Source organism: Chaetura pelagica, unplaced genomic scaffold (genome assembly GCF_000747805.2).
Source record: "Chaetura pelagica isolate M959 unplaced genomic scaffold, ChaPel_1.0 scaffold37, whole genome shotgun sequence".
In the NCBI taxonomy this organism is placed as follows: domain Eukaryota; kingdom Metazoa; phylum Chordata; class Aves; order Apodiformes; family Apodidae; genus Chaetura; species Chaetura pelagica.
The window spans coordinates 183,645-200,358 of NW_009954567.1; positions in this window are offsets into that span (position 1 = coordinate 183,645).

Genomic DNA, 16,714 nt, shown 5'->3' on the forward strand with positions numbered 1-16,714 from the left:
TCTCTGGCAAGACAGATCTCGAGTTTATTATTGGGCTACTGATAGCAAAATTCCTTTACCAGTCAAAATCATAAAATACAGCCTTCAAATACATAAAATATGCAATAACTAGAACAGTCATGAAATCCCATTCATAACAAATGAAGAAGCTTCACTGAGACACTGTAAAAGAAATTACCACTTCAATTAAATAAGTTTTTTTTCATTTCCACTTTCACGATCCTTAGTTTACAACTGCTCATTGCAGCTATACATAAGCTAGAATTTGGGAAGTAAGGTACTTTTGCCTCAAAAGGCAATACAGAACCACAACAGTGAGAACGTGCACTAATTAAAGCCCATGAGCTGCACTTGCACAAGTGTAGTAACTGTGTGAGTAAAACAATTGAAACAAAACTATTTTAAGTAACTTAGGCTATAAAAAAAAAATCCAAACCTGTCACTGGAAATACAGTACAATTTTTTTAAATAACAGTAAACTTTGCTGCAGCCCATCACTGTTATTTGGTGTAAAACTGCAAATGCCAGTTTCTTGTAGTATCTTCTTTAAAATGAGGTTATTGTGAGAGCTACCCACCTATCCACAAAGTGGATATCCACATTTATGCTGAATTCTTTTAATAGCTGGTGGATTTTGCTTCATTTAGCTGGTTCATTTATCTGGGCTAGACAGCCACTAGAACCACCTTTAGGTTCCTACAGCCACTTAACTGACTATAAACAGAGATCAGTTAAGCTATTGCCACCTCCACTGTAAACAACCAAAGCTCAATCATCAATACCACTCTTCTTGTCTGAGAGATCTTTAACTTCTGATCAGTAGAATATCATCTGAGAGATGCTGAATCTGTTACAATTATGTCTCTATATCTGAATCTCCTTCCTTTGCACAGTTTAAGATTGAGTTACACATTTTTATTTTGTCATGGTACCTCAAGTTCCTTCAGGGCTTTTTTCTGCTGCCTTTAAAAATGACGGCTGAAACATCAGTTGCTAGCAATGGCTAAGAAATGCCTTTTTTTTTCCCCTCCAGTTTAGTAGTTGTGTTTAGTGCCTATGTCTCAAGATTCCATATGCTTTCTGAAGGAGGCATAGATGCTACCAGTGAGTGCAATAGGGGAGTGGAAGGAATTAGGTATACTCAGGTCTCTTGATGTGACCTCAAAAATAACATCATCACTTCCCATCAGTGCCTACCTTTGGATTTCAGACAGATTAAGAAACATAGGGGAGAGAAACTGCAGAGTCCATGTTTGAACTTAAGTCTTTATGTTCCTGAAGAGAGCCATGAGAAGACCATGGAAGACAATATAGGAATCCCAATTCAGTAAGAGGAGATGGGAGATGACTGGCTGCTGGAAATATTTTGAAAGAAAGAGCTAAGAAAATTTTCAGTTCCTCCCTTGCCTGCTTTCTATTCACTGGAAGGCAAGTTATGAGGAAAAGCAAGTAACAAATACAATTAGCACTTCTGCTGAATTTTACATGTTAGAACAGGGTAGAAAATAATCAGCACCTGGCTCCCCCACTCACCAATCACAGAGAGCACGTTAGGAAATTGTCTCAATACCAGGTTTCACGTCTTGCCTCCTTTTCCCACACTACATTATGGCTTATCTTCAAAGCATTCCCATTTCACTATCTTCAGACGATTCTGTTTTGCAGGTGGAAGGCAGCTTTTTGTTTTTCCTCAACTTTGATCATTACCATATGGTCGTTCATATGTGCTCAGTGTCTCTTTCCAGGATCATGATTCTTTTTTTGCTGCTCCGGACCATTTTTCTGACCAGGTCTCTGTGCAAAAAACCCCCGGCTTATACACAAAGTGATGTGTTTCATGAGAGTCTTTTCCATTCCAGACAGAAATAGTTGCATGTTGCCAAGGACATAGATCTGTGGCCTGGCCTGGGGATGTATGTTATCAGGTATAAGGTCTTATCTCAGAGGAATGTTAACCTAAGACGCAAATATCTGTAATAGAAAACAAATGGTGTCACAGAAACAAAAATCCAGTTCTTACTGGCTTCTGTTGGGTCTTTTATTCTTTTCCATAGACATTGCCTTAAAGACTCACAGTCAATCTTTGAGTGATGTGGTTATGTGTTCTTCATCCTGGTGCTACATTTTATGGAGTTCGGAATTTCTTTTTTGGCCAGTAGGCTCAGCATCCCACATCTGTGCACTTAAATGACCTTCACCATCTCCTACGGGCATAAAATGGCAGTGTAGCCAACTGTCTCATCTGTGATTAGAATTGCTAGTCATGTCTAAGAACTTAACTCTTTATCTGTGGCATGTAATTAATCATGTACTGGGCTAGCTCAAAAAGGTTTTACTTTTAGGCTTCATTTTGCATTTCTTAATCTATTAGAGTCTTGCCTTTTGACTTGTCAGCATTATAAAAAGTTCTCTGAATACTGAAAGCTTAGAAATATTCTGTAAAAAATCAAGTAATAATGTGAAATGTTGAGTTGTTGAAATAATTGCGATTTGTGGGACAATTCTGGCTTAAGTAAACATTAGTTTTGAAGTATTTTGCAGCTAGGCATAACTTCAGATCAAATCCACTGAATTTGCATGAGAGTAGCCAAAACAGGAAAGTACCTGCTACTGCTACATCCCAGGTGAATTCCCTAACTGTTAGGCTAAGGAATTTCTCTCCTTTTTGCTGACTCAACTAATAGCCAATTATCTGCATAAAACAGGACTGCTTCAAAGAAATTACTGAAACAAGGAGTCTGGATGTGGTTAGGGTACTCTTCTCATATGTGAATAACCCAGGTCCAGGTCTGATTTGGAGCCAGAACTTCAGTCTGTATCTTAGGTCTCCTAGGTAGCTGCTGTTACTATTATTTGCTCTAGTTTACTTCTCTGTTGCTTCCTTCTATTTTTCCTTGCAAGGCACTTCAAAAGATCCAGGTTTTATTTCCAGGCAAGATCCTCAGGGATAATATTTCCCCACCCACTTCTAGTTAATTTAGAGTATCTTCTTTGCCAAATCACAGACAGAATATGCTGCCTCTTTGGCTTAGAATAAAAAAGAAATACAATTTCTAATGCCATCTTGCAGAATAGAATTTACAAACATTGTATTTCAGAGCATCAACAGGAATCAGTAAAACTTACTTAAATTTTAGACAAACCCCTGGGGTATAATAAGCCTGAGTCTGAGAGAATACTTGGTCATGTCCATTTCTCTTGAAGCCAGATTTTGCCTTTGTTATATGCAAGAATTTCTGGCCTGGCATCCTGGTTCAGAGACTAAAACATTCTAGCATGTCTGGTGAAAGGATCCTGTTACAGTAAATAAAAGGCTGTTCTCACAGCCTTCACCTGCAGTGATGCTGATGAAAAAATTTGCAATCTTATGTTCATCCAAATAAGCTTTCCTGCTGTTTCCCTGAGACCTGAGGAGTCTGATCAAGTATCAGGATTTCTTTGTACTTAGCAGCAATCCACCCAGATGGTTGTAACAGGAACTGCTGTGTGTGTATTCCACAGTTACTGAACACTTCCTTTCTAGCATCATAGGTGAAATGAATGGGGACCATTTTTTGACTCATTAATTTGCTTTCTTAAATTATCTTTGTGTGAATATAGGGTCTTTTGTGAGCATTTTAATTCTGCTTCTTGAGAACAAATAGAATTTCACCTAGCTTTAATTCCCAAGATAAAATTTTCCTAATAGTTGTAGCCTTTCCATGCCACTCAATTACTATAAAAGAAGTCTTCATATACTGTATAAGTTATAACACTTTGATGAACTGCATCTTACTGAAACATTCACAACCTGATTGAGGTGACTAGTGGTGTTGAAAGAGTGAAAGAACAAACCATTTTGCAAGCAGTGCTGCAGATTTTCTCCCAAAACAAATCCATATGGATAGCTAACTCAAATATCTATGTTAACAGATAGCTAAATGAGAACCTTACGCCCAATCAGATAAAGATTTACTCCATGAAAACTTTTGCAACTTCTTTTGGAAATGTTCCCATCTTTGGAGTATACACTATGCCACCTGTTTATGCATTTATGAAACACTACTCCCTGCGGGACAAGTCTGGGTTGTATGCTTATTTTGATAAAGTGGTACTTTAATCTTCAGTCAGACACTAAGCAATTACCTCCTGCCACTGAAGTAATTTCCAAGAGTAAGATACAAGATGCCTTTTCTCTCCTTTGAATTATTTCCACAAATTAACTGTGCATTGTATTGTATACATGTCTTCAGTACTCTACTATTATAAAAGTTTTAAGAGATTTATACGTGAACAAAATACCTGGGTATCCACTGAAGACCATGTTAACAGTTCAGGATTAAATATTTTGACTGTGCATGTATGGAATATGTACAATAGATGAAGATTTATTGCACAAATACATTTCATAAACCAGCAACCTTCGAAGAACCAACAGTTAGGTCTCCTTCAAGTAAGTGTTTATGTATTTCATTGTTGGTACCTTGCAAATGCTAATCCAATGATAGGAAGAGATGCTTGCCATCTAGCTAAATAAAGATTGAAATGCTGCTTAATCAAATAAGTATGTGTTCAAATGTTTCCCTAAGGGTATCCAACTGGTCTGGTGCCTTCATACTGTTAGCCAGTAATGGGTCTTCTCTCTACATCCCATCTGATTTTATACATGGCTGAGCTGTAGTTGCAAACAGATGCTACTGACTCAATAACAAATAAGGATACATAGATGCTTTTTTTCTTTTAACAGATCTTTACAACTCTGCCCAATTAATGGATATCATATTAGCTCCAGCAGCTTAGTTCCTGGTGATGTTCCAAGGCTCACCGTTGCTTCTGCTCAGGCAGTATGTTTAACAGAGAATTTGCAACACAGTAGAAAAGCACTTTTAGCCTTTGGAATTTCTTATGTTCTAGGAAGAACTGAGTTTCCTGTTGCTGTGTATATGGCAGAACCATACAGGTGCAGATGAACATGTAAAATGAGAAGGGTTAGTAGAAGTTACAGTTCTTCCTCAAAAAAATAGCTCCCTCATCAAAAATTTACTTGTAGAACTAGAGGTTGGCTTTATAAATCTGAAAGCAATAAACAAAGTGATCTATAGTCTCCAAGTGTCAAGACTGAGGATAGGACGTAGTGAACGGTATCTTAGAAAGCTGAGCAAGGTCCCTACTGTAGGCTGTCCAATCTTTTACGCTGCTTTCAGAGTGGTAACAAAAATTAATGATGAGCACATCGCAGAGGTATTTTTTTCTGCCACTTGGCAGAGAAGGCTGATTCTAACATCACATCTTCAACATCACTGTTGGAAAGCCAAATCCTGCTATATTGCCAGTCTTCTTACATGATGAAGTTAGAATGAAAACCTAGATGAAGTGACTATTATATTCCTGCATCCTCAGAACCTAGAACTTTCTCTTCTAGCTGACAAAATGATGAAACAGAGCCTAGCAGGTTTTACAATAGAAATGCCCACATTTTTTTAAAAAATAAATTAGTCACCATTGTAAAACATGTACTTGGTATGTTCAGTTGAAGGACACATGGAGTAGTTCCCTATATTTGATGATCTTTAAGGCATCAAACATACTTCAACTAGTCACAGTCACATAGATTCAACAACTGTTTGGTGAACTTAAATACTAAGAAACATAGGTCTTTGAAGTTACCTAGAATCAGCCACAGTCAACTGTAATGGATATTCCACAGCTGTCTGCAAAATACCTGCTCTGACTGCCCTAAGTATGCAACCTTACACTTACCTATCTATGAAACCTCAAAACCTTGTACAAAGGTTTCTGTCACTCTGTAACTAACCCAAAACATTCATTATAAAGGCAACAAGTCATCACACAGGATAATATAGAAGAGGAAAAGAGGAAAAATTAAACATGTCATCAATATCCCAACCATGTTCTTAGCTATAAAGAGAAAATGCCTAAAGGATCCTAGAAAGTAAGCACTGCCTAATATCACTTAGAAAGGCAGAAAACAGAAAAAAATTATAACACACTTTGTCAAGATACTGAAGTTTGGAGGGAGGGATCCATGTGATTCCAAACCTGACAATCAGGGTCTTCCTAAACAATTGAGCACAGGCAGGAAAGGGTTTTTCAATGTAACGAAAATTCCTGTAAATTCTGCCCCCAAGTCCCATCACTTTCTGTGGCCATTGTCTGATGCTTCAAAAGAAAGTAACCCTGCCTACCTTCATTCCCTAAAAGCCAAATTATGCACCGAGGGCAAATGTAAATCTCTCTAGCCCCCGCAGGTAAACAGCTGGCAGGATTAAAGTATTTAAAATACAGTGCAAAAAAGATATATGGAAATGAAGTCTCCTTTCAAGCCTCTGCTAAAGATACAAGAAATTAACCACCCAAAGATAAAAATCACATCTTTTAATTTTCAACAGCAGGATCACTTCTGTCATCAGATCCCACTTACACACTTGTGAGTTGCATTCCTTGTCATCCTTATTGCATTTCAAAGACCAGTCTCTGAAATACTGAATTTTCTATTCTTTTTTCCAGACTAGTTTTATTTATAGCCAGTTCATACACCTTTATGCTGTTGTACCTAATATTCCCTCTCTGGTAAGTACTTTCTGAATTAAAATACTTTATCAGGTTTCTTTTTAGCCGTTGATTACTAAACTAAACTAAGCACTTCAAACTCTTCCTTTAATCTACTCTCATGCTAATGGCTTACCATTTCCCAAATCATTTTAGTAGCCATTGATGTGTTAAATTATTCTTCTTGTAAAATAAGTGCCAAGAGCTTTGGATGCCATTCACTTTCAGAGTCCTAATAATCTCATAGCGGAGTACAGTTGTCTTCGATATCATTAAGACCAGCTAGGCTACTAGACAGCGAGACAAGCACTACCAAGTTGAGCGTGCACAATTTTAGCCACTGGCACTTTTTTCCCTTTACGAGTGTTTTCTCTATAGCTTTGTCTCCAGGCAATGGTAGAAGATAAATGTATCTATAAAACATTTTTTGTTTTGCAGGGCCATACATAAAGAATGAGCCTCTTCCTGTGCTCGTATGTTTCAGCGTGAAGACAAAAGGGAAGGCTTACCTGAAGGTTTCTATTCAGCCAGTTTCCTTTCATCTGTAAATCGTGCCCAATGCAAAGCCAAAACATTCAGAATGGGAACAGAAGTGGTTTGTTGTCATTAGAACTGATGATGCTCTGGAAATGGAAGAAGCGTGTTTCTGACACAAAGTGCAGTCAACCAAAACTAGCGTTTGAAATAATATGTAGGAAACACCACAGCCTAAGAATTTCCTCAGAAGTAGAAAATGTCTGAAAGTTGGCAGTGACTTACAAATCAGATTCTGAACTTGGCTTGTAAGGAGTCCAGAATACCAGTCTGGTAAACCTGTCGAATTGAGACACTGCAAATTTTCCAACAAGCACTGGGAAAAAGAGATTACTGTTCTGATTTTTGTTGTTGTTATCAAGAAAAGAACTTCTAACTCATTAACAAGTTGCAATCAAACATGGCATTTATTAAGTCTATAGTTTTTAACTGCCTTCTGATGGCTTTAGCAATTTTATTTCAATATGAGAGACATTTCTATAGGCTTAGATTAGACCAATACAAAACCAGGCAATTTATCTTAAAATAGAAATTTGGAGCATTAAAAATACTGAGGAGAGACCTGAGGTTTCACTTTGTTATTTTTTGTAGGTTTTTTTCAAAGAAAATTCTATCATCAGTTTGTGTCAACTTGTTTTCATCTCTCTCTACAAACTTTGTCTTATAAACTTGAAAACAATAAGAAAAAGGCCAGCTGAATATAGTCAACAAATAACAAATGGGAGTTGTTTTCTTACTAGAATGACAGCGCCCATGGTGGTGATTGAACTACCAGTATTTACCTTCCATTTGTGACACAGCTTGGTAATCAGATGATTATTTGTGTGTAGTCACAAAAAAAGATAGATGAAGGAGAAAGGGAAGTTACTCATCCAGACTGCAGACTGCAATGTGACAGTGGTCAATGTGTATCAGAATTGCAACTGTTGAAACAAATGCTGATTTGCTAAGCCCAAATTGTTTAGGAAAGGTGATGTGTTAAGATATTCCTTTGATAGTTTAACTATCCAGTTCCCAAATAAGACTGAAGAAAGAAGTGTTTATTATTAAAAGTATAAACTTTCATTGTAAGAATCTTCCCTTAATCGTGCCACTAAATGGACTATATATTAACCTTAGAGCTAAGAAGAACACTATAATTAACTTTGTAGGTTTGGATTAAACTGTTACTAAGAAATAAGTTAAATCATCAAACTGCCTGTTTCGAGCAGAACAAGACATTATCTCCTCCACAACAGTAGCATCAGCAGTTTTTACTAAAAGAAGTACAGAATGCAAGTAAAGTCAATTATTATTATGCCAAACATAATATGAACTTTAACTTGAAACTCCAAAGTTTTGTGACAAAATTTATCCTTCAAACTTGCTGTTTCTCAAAAAATTACAATAGTGACCATTGTGTAGTGACTGCTACTGAGTAAGTAGCATTATGTAGAAAATGTAGCACATAGCTGTTTTAATTCAACAGTTGCTTTACTAAAAAGGCTTTCAGAAATATGTCCTTTAAATATATTGCAGTGTAATGACTAGAAGTACTTTTACAGAGGGAGATGCCAGATGAGATATACATATATATTCTAGCTTGGATAGGGAAGGGGAGAGGGAGGTGTGTAAAGAGCAGAAACTTGGTTATGACCACAAGAATTTCCATTCTGTTTTGGCATTAAAGTGCTTTCAGAAACTACTTATCAATTAAACAGCATTAGCAACAGCTTTGTTTTGGGTATACAAGTTTTCAAAAATTTATGTGAAGAAATTAAGTGGTTGCTTATCACAAATGTAAAGTAGTAAACTCTCTTTGAAGATACACTGAACACTTTGAAAAATAACAAAAAAAAATAATTAATGACCAAGTATACATGCACAAAAATCTGTTCCTTTTTTTAAAATCAAAATGCAGTGTCTATTTTTTGCCATAATATGCTGTTTCTTAGGGTGTTCCACTGAAGAGGAAACTACCATTACACAGGAAGAACTGTTGGAGGGAGATTAATATTTTGAGTTGTCAGAAGTATCAAGCCTAGGCTATCATATAAAATCATAGCACACAAACAATGAAAATAAAGGATAAGGATAAATATAGGATAAGGATATATTGTGTAAGCTAAACAATCCTCAAGACTCTGCCAAAGTCATCATTGTCATTGAGAGAAGCTGAAGGTTTCCAGACATAAGACAAAGTTTGTACAGATGAAATCACCAAAACGTGCTGTGACTGGTGGTTCATTGTTGAATGATGAAGTTGCTGCTGTGTTTTTGAACATGGTGTCTTGAAAAGCATCCAGAAATTATGGACTAGAAAGAGAAAGTGTATTAATCACAGTGTACCCTGATACTCCTACATGCCCAGAACGCATCCGGCCTCAGCCACCAAGACAGTCTTGCCTTTTAAACAGTGTACCAGCAAGAATTTTTTCCCTTTATGCTGCTCATGTGTGGTTAATAATGTAGCTGTTGGTATTTTGAGCCTTGATAACTTATTGGGAAGCCCCAGACCAGAAAAAATATACAAATGCTGTAACAGGAAACACTCTATTAGTGCCTTCTCCATGGCAGGAAGCAAGGCACATCCTTTCAATCCAGTGTGGTAAGCCGGTAAGGAACTTGCTCCATTACTTTACTGCCTGAACTCTCTTACTGCAGTGGATGTTGTGTACCAGATAAGATTGATTAATTTAGAAATCTAAACCCAATCCCAAAACAAAACCTTGTATTTTTAAAAAAATAAAATAAAATAAAATAAAATATATATATATATATATTAACACAGCTGAGCACTGTCTGTCCCTTGTGTTCTTGCCAAGTACCTGGCCAGTGCAAAAGACCAAAAAAAAGTCTGTGCTAAAGATCATTTGCACCAAGAGGAAGGCTGTGGGCTCAGCAAATTTTCTGAAGTAACACAGAACTGAGTTACCCAGGGTGCAGTGAGGTCCATTCCTACAGTTTTACAAACCTTGCTTAATCCTCTTGTGTCTTAAGAAGAAGGGTGTAACATGAGGAAGGTGTGTAAGAAGTGAGACAACATGTAACAGATTTTCATAGACATGGTTATTTAAGGCTTAAATGTTTTAGTTGGTTGTTGTGCATTGGTGTAACTGTGCAACAGCTCTCCAGGGAATTTCAGTGGGATTTCTGTCCGAGACCTTACAGAGAAGAGTGTGCAGCAACATGCACTATACATAGGAAAGACTTACAAGGTAATGGACATTTTTCTTACATTCCAATGTATAACAGCAAATTATTCTCCCCCTGATAATATTATTTGTATAATGAATTATCTATGCTGTTTTTGTTTTAAAAATCACTGTTTTCTATATTAAAATTCACAGAAAAGTAATTAACCTGCTGCACAAAAACTCTCCGCAAATGTGCTGCTGCTTTGGGCTGACTGTACGTCAGTAGCAATTAAAGCAGACATGTACTGATGAGGAACAAGGACAATGCCCAGAACACAAAATAACTTTCGGAGAGAAGAGGTGCAATTTTTTGTGATATTCTCAAAAGGAAAGTGACATAAAATTAAAGTCTGTCATTCTAGGTAATATACTATTTTGTTACAGCCCTACTGTAGATAACTTATGATTTCTAAGCCAGTCATTGAAACTTCTGCTATGTGTGTAGAATATGAATCCTTTGTGGATCCTTGAGCACATCACATGTCCCCAGTACAGAGTAACATGGATAATTCCACTTAACCAAGAGAGTAATATCAGTATACTCTTCTACTAGAAAATACATCCAACATGAAAATTGAGGGGTTTGTCATAGCTCCTGGCTCCTGTAATGCAATATATAGCAGTTGCTCTGAAGCCCAGAGGCTGTAACTTCAAGTTGTCTCTTTTTTATTACTTTGCACAAGCTCTTATTTAGAACTGGGAGGGGAGGAGACAACCAAAGTTGTCAATGATACCTATATGGAAACATCAATTTTCAAACTCAGACTTCAGTTTTATCTTCCAGTGTTAGAAACCTGCCAGGCTATGTTATTTCCTGTACATTCTGTGGTGCTCAGCTCCTGTTTGCATCAGTGTTATACTGGAAAAACAGAAAATTGAAGCATTTTTATTTTGGCTAAGAAAAACTATTTAAAATCTTCTAAAATCTAATTTAAAAAAATAATAAAATAAAATTACCAGCAATAAGTCAACTGGAGCTGAGAACTCCAAACAGCCCATAGAATAAAACAGTTCATGAAAAATCACAACTCTTTTTTAAAGATGATAATAGATTTATATTAAAGTCCAGATGAACATATGATTGGAGAGATTTAGAAATCTATTAGACATTCTACTAATTACCTCTTCTGGCTGCTTGTTTTCCTAGCCTTGAATCAATAGTCTTAATTGACTTTATAAGCATCACAGAAAGGCTAAAAACTTATAAACAACCACACCCTATTCTCCCCTCCCAAAAAATCCTCACTGAACATCAAAATGCACCAATATCATTACTTGAAAATTCTGAATGTTTGCAAGTCAATCAAGACTTTTCCAGCAAAATTTTATTCAATTTCCCAGAGTTCTTTTCTGACTTATTATCCAAGAAGAGGTAAAAGCTCCTCTAGGGTAGTCTGTTACTTCATGCCACACTAATGAAACAGATATCCCAATTTTAAGTATTACAGGTGAATCTTTCAGAGAAACACACAGCACTTGAGTAATTTTATTACTTGCTTAGACAGGTTCATGACTTTCATTCTTATGTTTGACTTTGAAGTTTTAAAGCACATTTGCATTCCCCCTCTTTACATTGTATGCGTATGAAAGTCAGGATGAAAGTCAAAATTCCTTTGAGCTTTTCCTCAAGAAATTAAATGTCCAGGGAACACGTTGTCCTGAGAATGATTATGAGAACATGATGATCCCAAATATAAATAAGTATTAATGGTGTCTCAGTGTTCCTAAATATTTTCTTCTGCCAAAAATTTACTTATGTTTTTGTGATAATACAAGAGGAGAAACATTGTTGAATTTAATAAATAGCTTGATTAGGTGTTAAACTTGCCATAATTTCACTTACATTTATCTGCGAGTCAGCCTGGTCCAAGGACCGATTGCTGGCAATTATTTTGAACACCAGTTATTTTGGTCATATTCATTAGATAATAACTTCCCCTTATCAGAAAAACACATTTCTGAAACTGTTGATCCAGTGAAGGCTGATGATTGGAATTTCTTTTAGGAAACACTAGAAATAGGACAATAAAGTAGTAATCTCATTCTTCCCAGGCCATTTTTGTGCTTCTGGAAAAAATACTGCAGGTTTCTAAAGATCATGTTGGTAAAATCAACATCTTTTTGTTCACAGATTGTACCTTTAGATTAAATTTATTTAGTTAGTTATTTGTTTGTTTGTTTATTATCCTATATGTGTCTGAATTGTGTTGTAAATAGAAAGATTAAAGAAGAAGGAAGAGAAACAGCGAGGAAGAAAGTTAAACAGAGGCAGGAATGTAATTAACTTTTTCATGACCTTTGGAATTTCTTGTTGTTTTTCATTATGCAACACTGAGCCCTATCCAGGAAGATAAACTGGTGAAAATAGAACAAATTATACTTGAGGGAAAGGAGGTGTTTGAAAGGCAGCAACCGCATCTGAGTACTAACACGTAAGTGTAGATGATGTCAAAGGCTCCACCACTGCCCTTTTATTTTTAAGGTGAGATTTTACCTGGAAATTTGAAGAGAAACTTGGTTCCAAAATTAAGTATATGCTACTATCACATAGGTTTACCAAGAAGTACCACTGAGGCTGTGAGTCAGCAAGGTCTTAAACTAGCAATGGCCTAGCAGGCACAAACAGAATATTCCAGTCCCTGTGTTTAACTTATGCCTATAAAAAACGATTAAGGTGTGGAGAAATACAACTTAAATGACTGAAAGGAAAGGTGTTGGAGCTTAAACCCTGTGCTGTATGATGAAAGGTCTGAATGGAAATGAAAAAGAGAGAAGACTATAGCAGTTAGAAGTAGAAAGACTACAGAAAGTTGTGGCATAATGTGAGTACAGACGCTGTAAGGGCTACAGAACAGATCAGTTACCCTTGACTGGAAACACAGAAGCAGGCAGGCAAAACAAAAAATAACTAAATGAAGCAACAGAAGGGGAAAAAAGAATGAGAAAAGGTCATGGGCAACAGAGGTAGAAAATTGAGAAGAAGATGAGAGAAAATTATTTATTTTTTTTGAAGAAGGAAACTGATACCAGTTTAATTTTCAGTCTGGGGTGGGAAGGCAATTTGAAAAGAGGGGTAGTATGATGGTGACTGTGCATGGGAAAAGAAACTGCAGGGAGATATTTAGGGAGACATTTTAAGGTCACTAATTTCTGTGTATTGGCAGTAATCCACTGTGGAGAACAGACAGCTACTGTAATTGTTAGTAAAGATAAAGATCATTGAATTATGGATGAGTATAATGGAAAAACTTCATGTCTTGTCATTGTGTAAAATTAGGAGTGGGACATACTGGCTGTGTGGGCTTGGTGAATGCCAGGTGTGTGGGTGAGTAGTGAGCAGTGGGAAAGGGTGTCCTATTCAAGTGGTCTATTCAGCTCTTACACCAGTGCTGTGATGTCATTATTTTTTCCTGCTCTGACTTCTAAATACAAACAAAAAAATAGTAAACACAAAGTACATTGTTGACTATCTCAGCACATCCATATGTTTCTGCTTGCCTATTCCATGCAGTGGCAGAGGAGAAAGGACTCACCTGTAATGTGATGATTATTCATAAGGGCCTGTATGATCACACTAGTTAATGACACCACATCTGGTCACAATGCACTGCAGGCTATCCAGCCTCAACCAGTCAGAGACTGAAACTGGTTAGATATGAAAGCCTTTGTCCCTTCTGACATATGAAATTTTCATTACCCAAAAAATCATTATATTAATGGGTGAAAGTTTACTTGCCAGGTCACCATTATGGAAGACTTCAGCCTTCCAGTAAGAAGTCTTAAGTCTTTAAGCCTGTCAGTGCTCTTGGATGGACAGAGATCTCCATGTCTGCTGCTTTCCCTAGAATGACAGGTTTCACTTTTGTTGTCACAAAAAAATAAGGGCATTTGGCTTTTGCAGCCAGCACAAGGGTGTTTTATTGTTTTGTGAGGCATGTTTTTCCTTTACCCAGCATAGTTGGAACTAAGCTGTAGTAATGGTGTTTCTCCACTATTCCTGTGCTATACCCCAATTATTTCTCACGTATCCATTTTCTGCCTTTTTTCACCTTTGGCTGTTCTTGGTGCACCCTCCCCCTGCCCCCTATTCTGTACATCACACACTGTTTATCCTTCTGCATGCACATTTTATAATGACCCGACTGTTTTTCAAATAACCTGCTTATTCTGTCACAACCACTAAATCTGTTAATAGCCCATTTGCTGGAGATTGCACTGTCTGAATACAAAATTGACTGAGTTTATGCAGACTACCATGAAGGCAGTGTTGTACTCTATTGGAAGAATGACCAATTACAACCACTGGCATACTCATCTAGGACACTGATAAAGAGCATGAGCAGAATGAACTACACATAGCTATCCATTAAAGGCAGCATCCTAGAACAATTATGAAGACCTGTTATCTACAAGTGTAGCCTAAGAAGCCATATATATTGAAAGACATTCACTAGTGACATATTTAAATATGAACTGAAGAATGTATTTTAAAGTGCAGTTTCCACATGTTTAAATAAAATATATCTGGTATAATAATAGGTATTAGGGAGAAACTGGGAGTGACCTAGATTGCATTAGTAAAAAATTTTTTTCAAATTCCTTTACAATAAACAACCCTGCAAACTAAAGCATATCCCCTTCCCTTTTTTGCAGAAGAAGCACAGAAACAATAACAAGAGGTATTTGGAAGGTGAACAGCTTACTAATGAGTCGCTAAGAACAATGTCCCTTCTCTCACCTTCAAGAGAAACTTGAAGGTATTAGTCATCCTGGGGCTCAAATAGTCACTTCAAATGTTGGAGACTGGAGTTAATTTTACTTTGCAGCCTCTGACCACTTCTGCTTCACTTTGATTCTGCTAGAAAATGAGGAAGGGAATAGTGGTATGTGAATTGTGTCAGGGCACACTTCCTTCATAATTCTCACTCTGGTTTATGGTGGAAACAAATCCACTTTCACTATGTCTACAATCATCAGTAATCCAAGTATCACTTGTGGAAAGAAGAACAGAAGAGACTTCTCAAGTGAGAAGAATAAAGAAATGTCAATACCACAACTGTATTATTAAAGGAAAAAAAAAGGGTGGTAGAGAAAGAGAGATGCCATCTCAGTATAAGGAAATTCCTTCTTATCTACAAGCTACTGCAAATGAGAATACTATCCAAGGAGCTATCACCATATACTGCCTATATGTTTCATAAAACAGTCCCAAGGCATTTTCTGTTAGAGACAATTTTAGATGGTTCATCTGCTTTACTTGCTGTAGCCATTCTTAAGTTCATAGATTTAGTTTCTCAGAGCTGGATTTTGCTTAGAACATAATTTCCTCCCTCTCACAACCACACCCTCTCCAATATCATCCTCAGGATGCAATCTCTAGTAACTGAAGGGCAGAGGCCTCTTTTCTTTCAGTCAAACCTATCCCCTCATATCAGAGGCACACAGTAACTTGGCTCCAGTTCCAACATGTACTATCACTTATCCCTGCCATGTGCACTTTAAAATCTGTTGCATTTTCTGACCACTCAGCTACCCTCTGCTTCTATGATTCAGCTTTTGGATGTTCCTGCCAGTCTGAATGCCTCCTCTGTGACAGCTACACAGTTTGTCCTACATGCTGTAGGAACTACCCAGGGCAAGAATGAGATATATCACTGTGCCATGGTCAAATCCTGGGTCTTGCATGATGCAGTGAACACAACCATAACTGCCAAAAAATTACCCCAAAATGAAGGAAAGGGTAGATTCCACACTCCACCCCCACCTCTTCTAATCTAGATTATGGACCATACAGCTCACCCCCAAACCAGAACAACCTAGGAGAGTGTACCTCCTTATATAGTCTGTCTATGGAAGACAAATGCACCTGCTATTTATTTCCTTCTTGCACAAACATTCAAAACTGTTCCATCTTGGAAGAAATCCCTGCAACCACCTAAAAGTCAGCCTGCTGCTAAAACAAGGTCCACAGTAGGCTCCATCCAGCCCTACATGCTGCCCCACCTACTGGGGATAATGGCAGGGGTTAATGGAGGGTGTCGGGGAGGGGAGGGTGAGACGAAAGAAAATAGCCCTACACTCTTCCCAGCTTATTTGATGGAGATGCGACCTGGCAGCATTGAAAAGCTTCAAGATTAATGGAGAAAGGGCGGAATCTGACAGCTTTTCCGCTGGTTTCACTCCTCCTGGGTGGGCTGATTGCTCTTGAATGTCACTTGCTACTTAATCTTGTGTATCTGAAACAGACTGATGTGTTTGGGGAATGGAGGGTGTCGGGGAGGGGAGGGTGAGACGAAAGAAAATAGCCCTACACTCTTCCCAGCTTATTTGATGGAGATGCGACCTGGCAGCATTGAAAAGCTTCAAGATTAATGGAGAAAGGGCGGAATCTGACAGCTTTTCCGCTGGTTTCACTCCTCCTGGGTGGGCTGATTGCTCTTGAATGTCACTTGCTA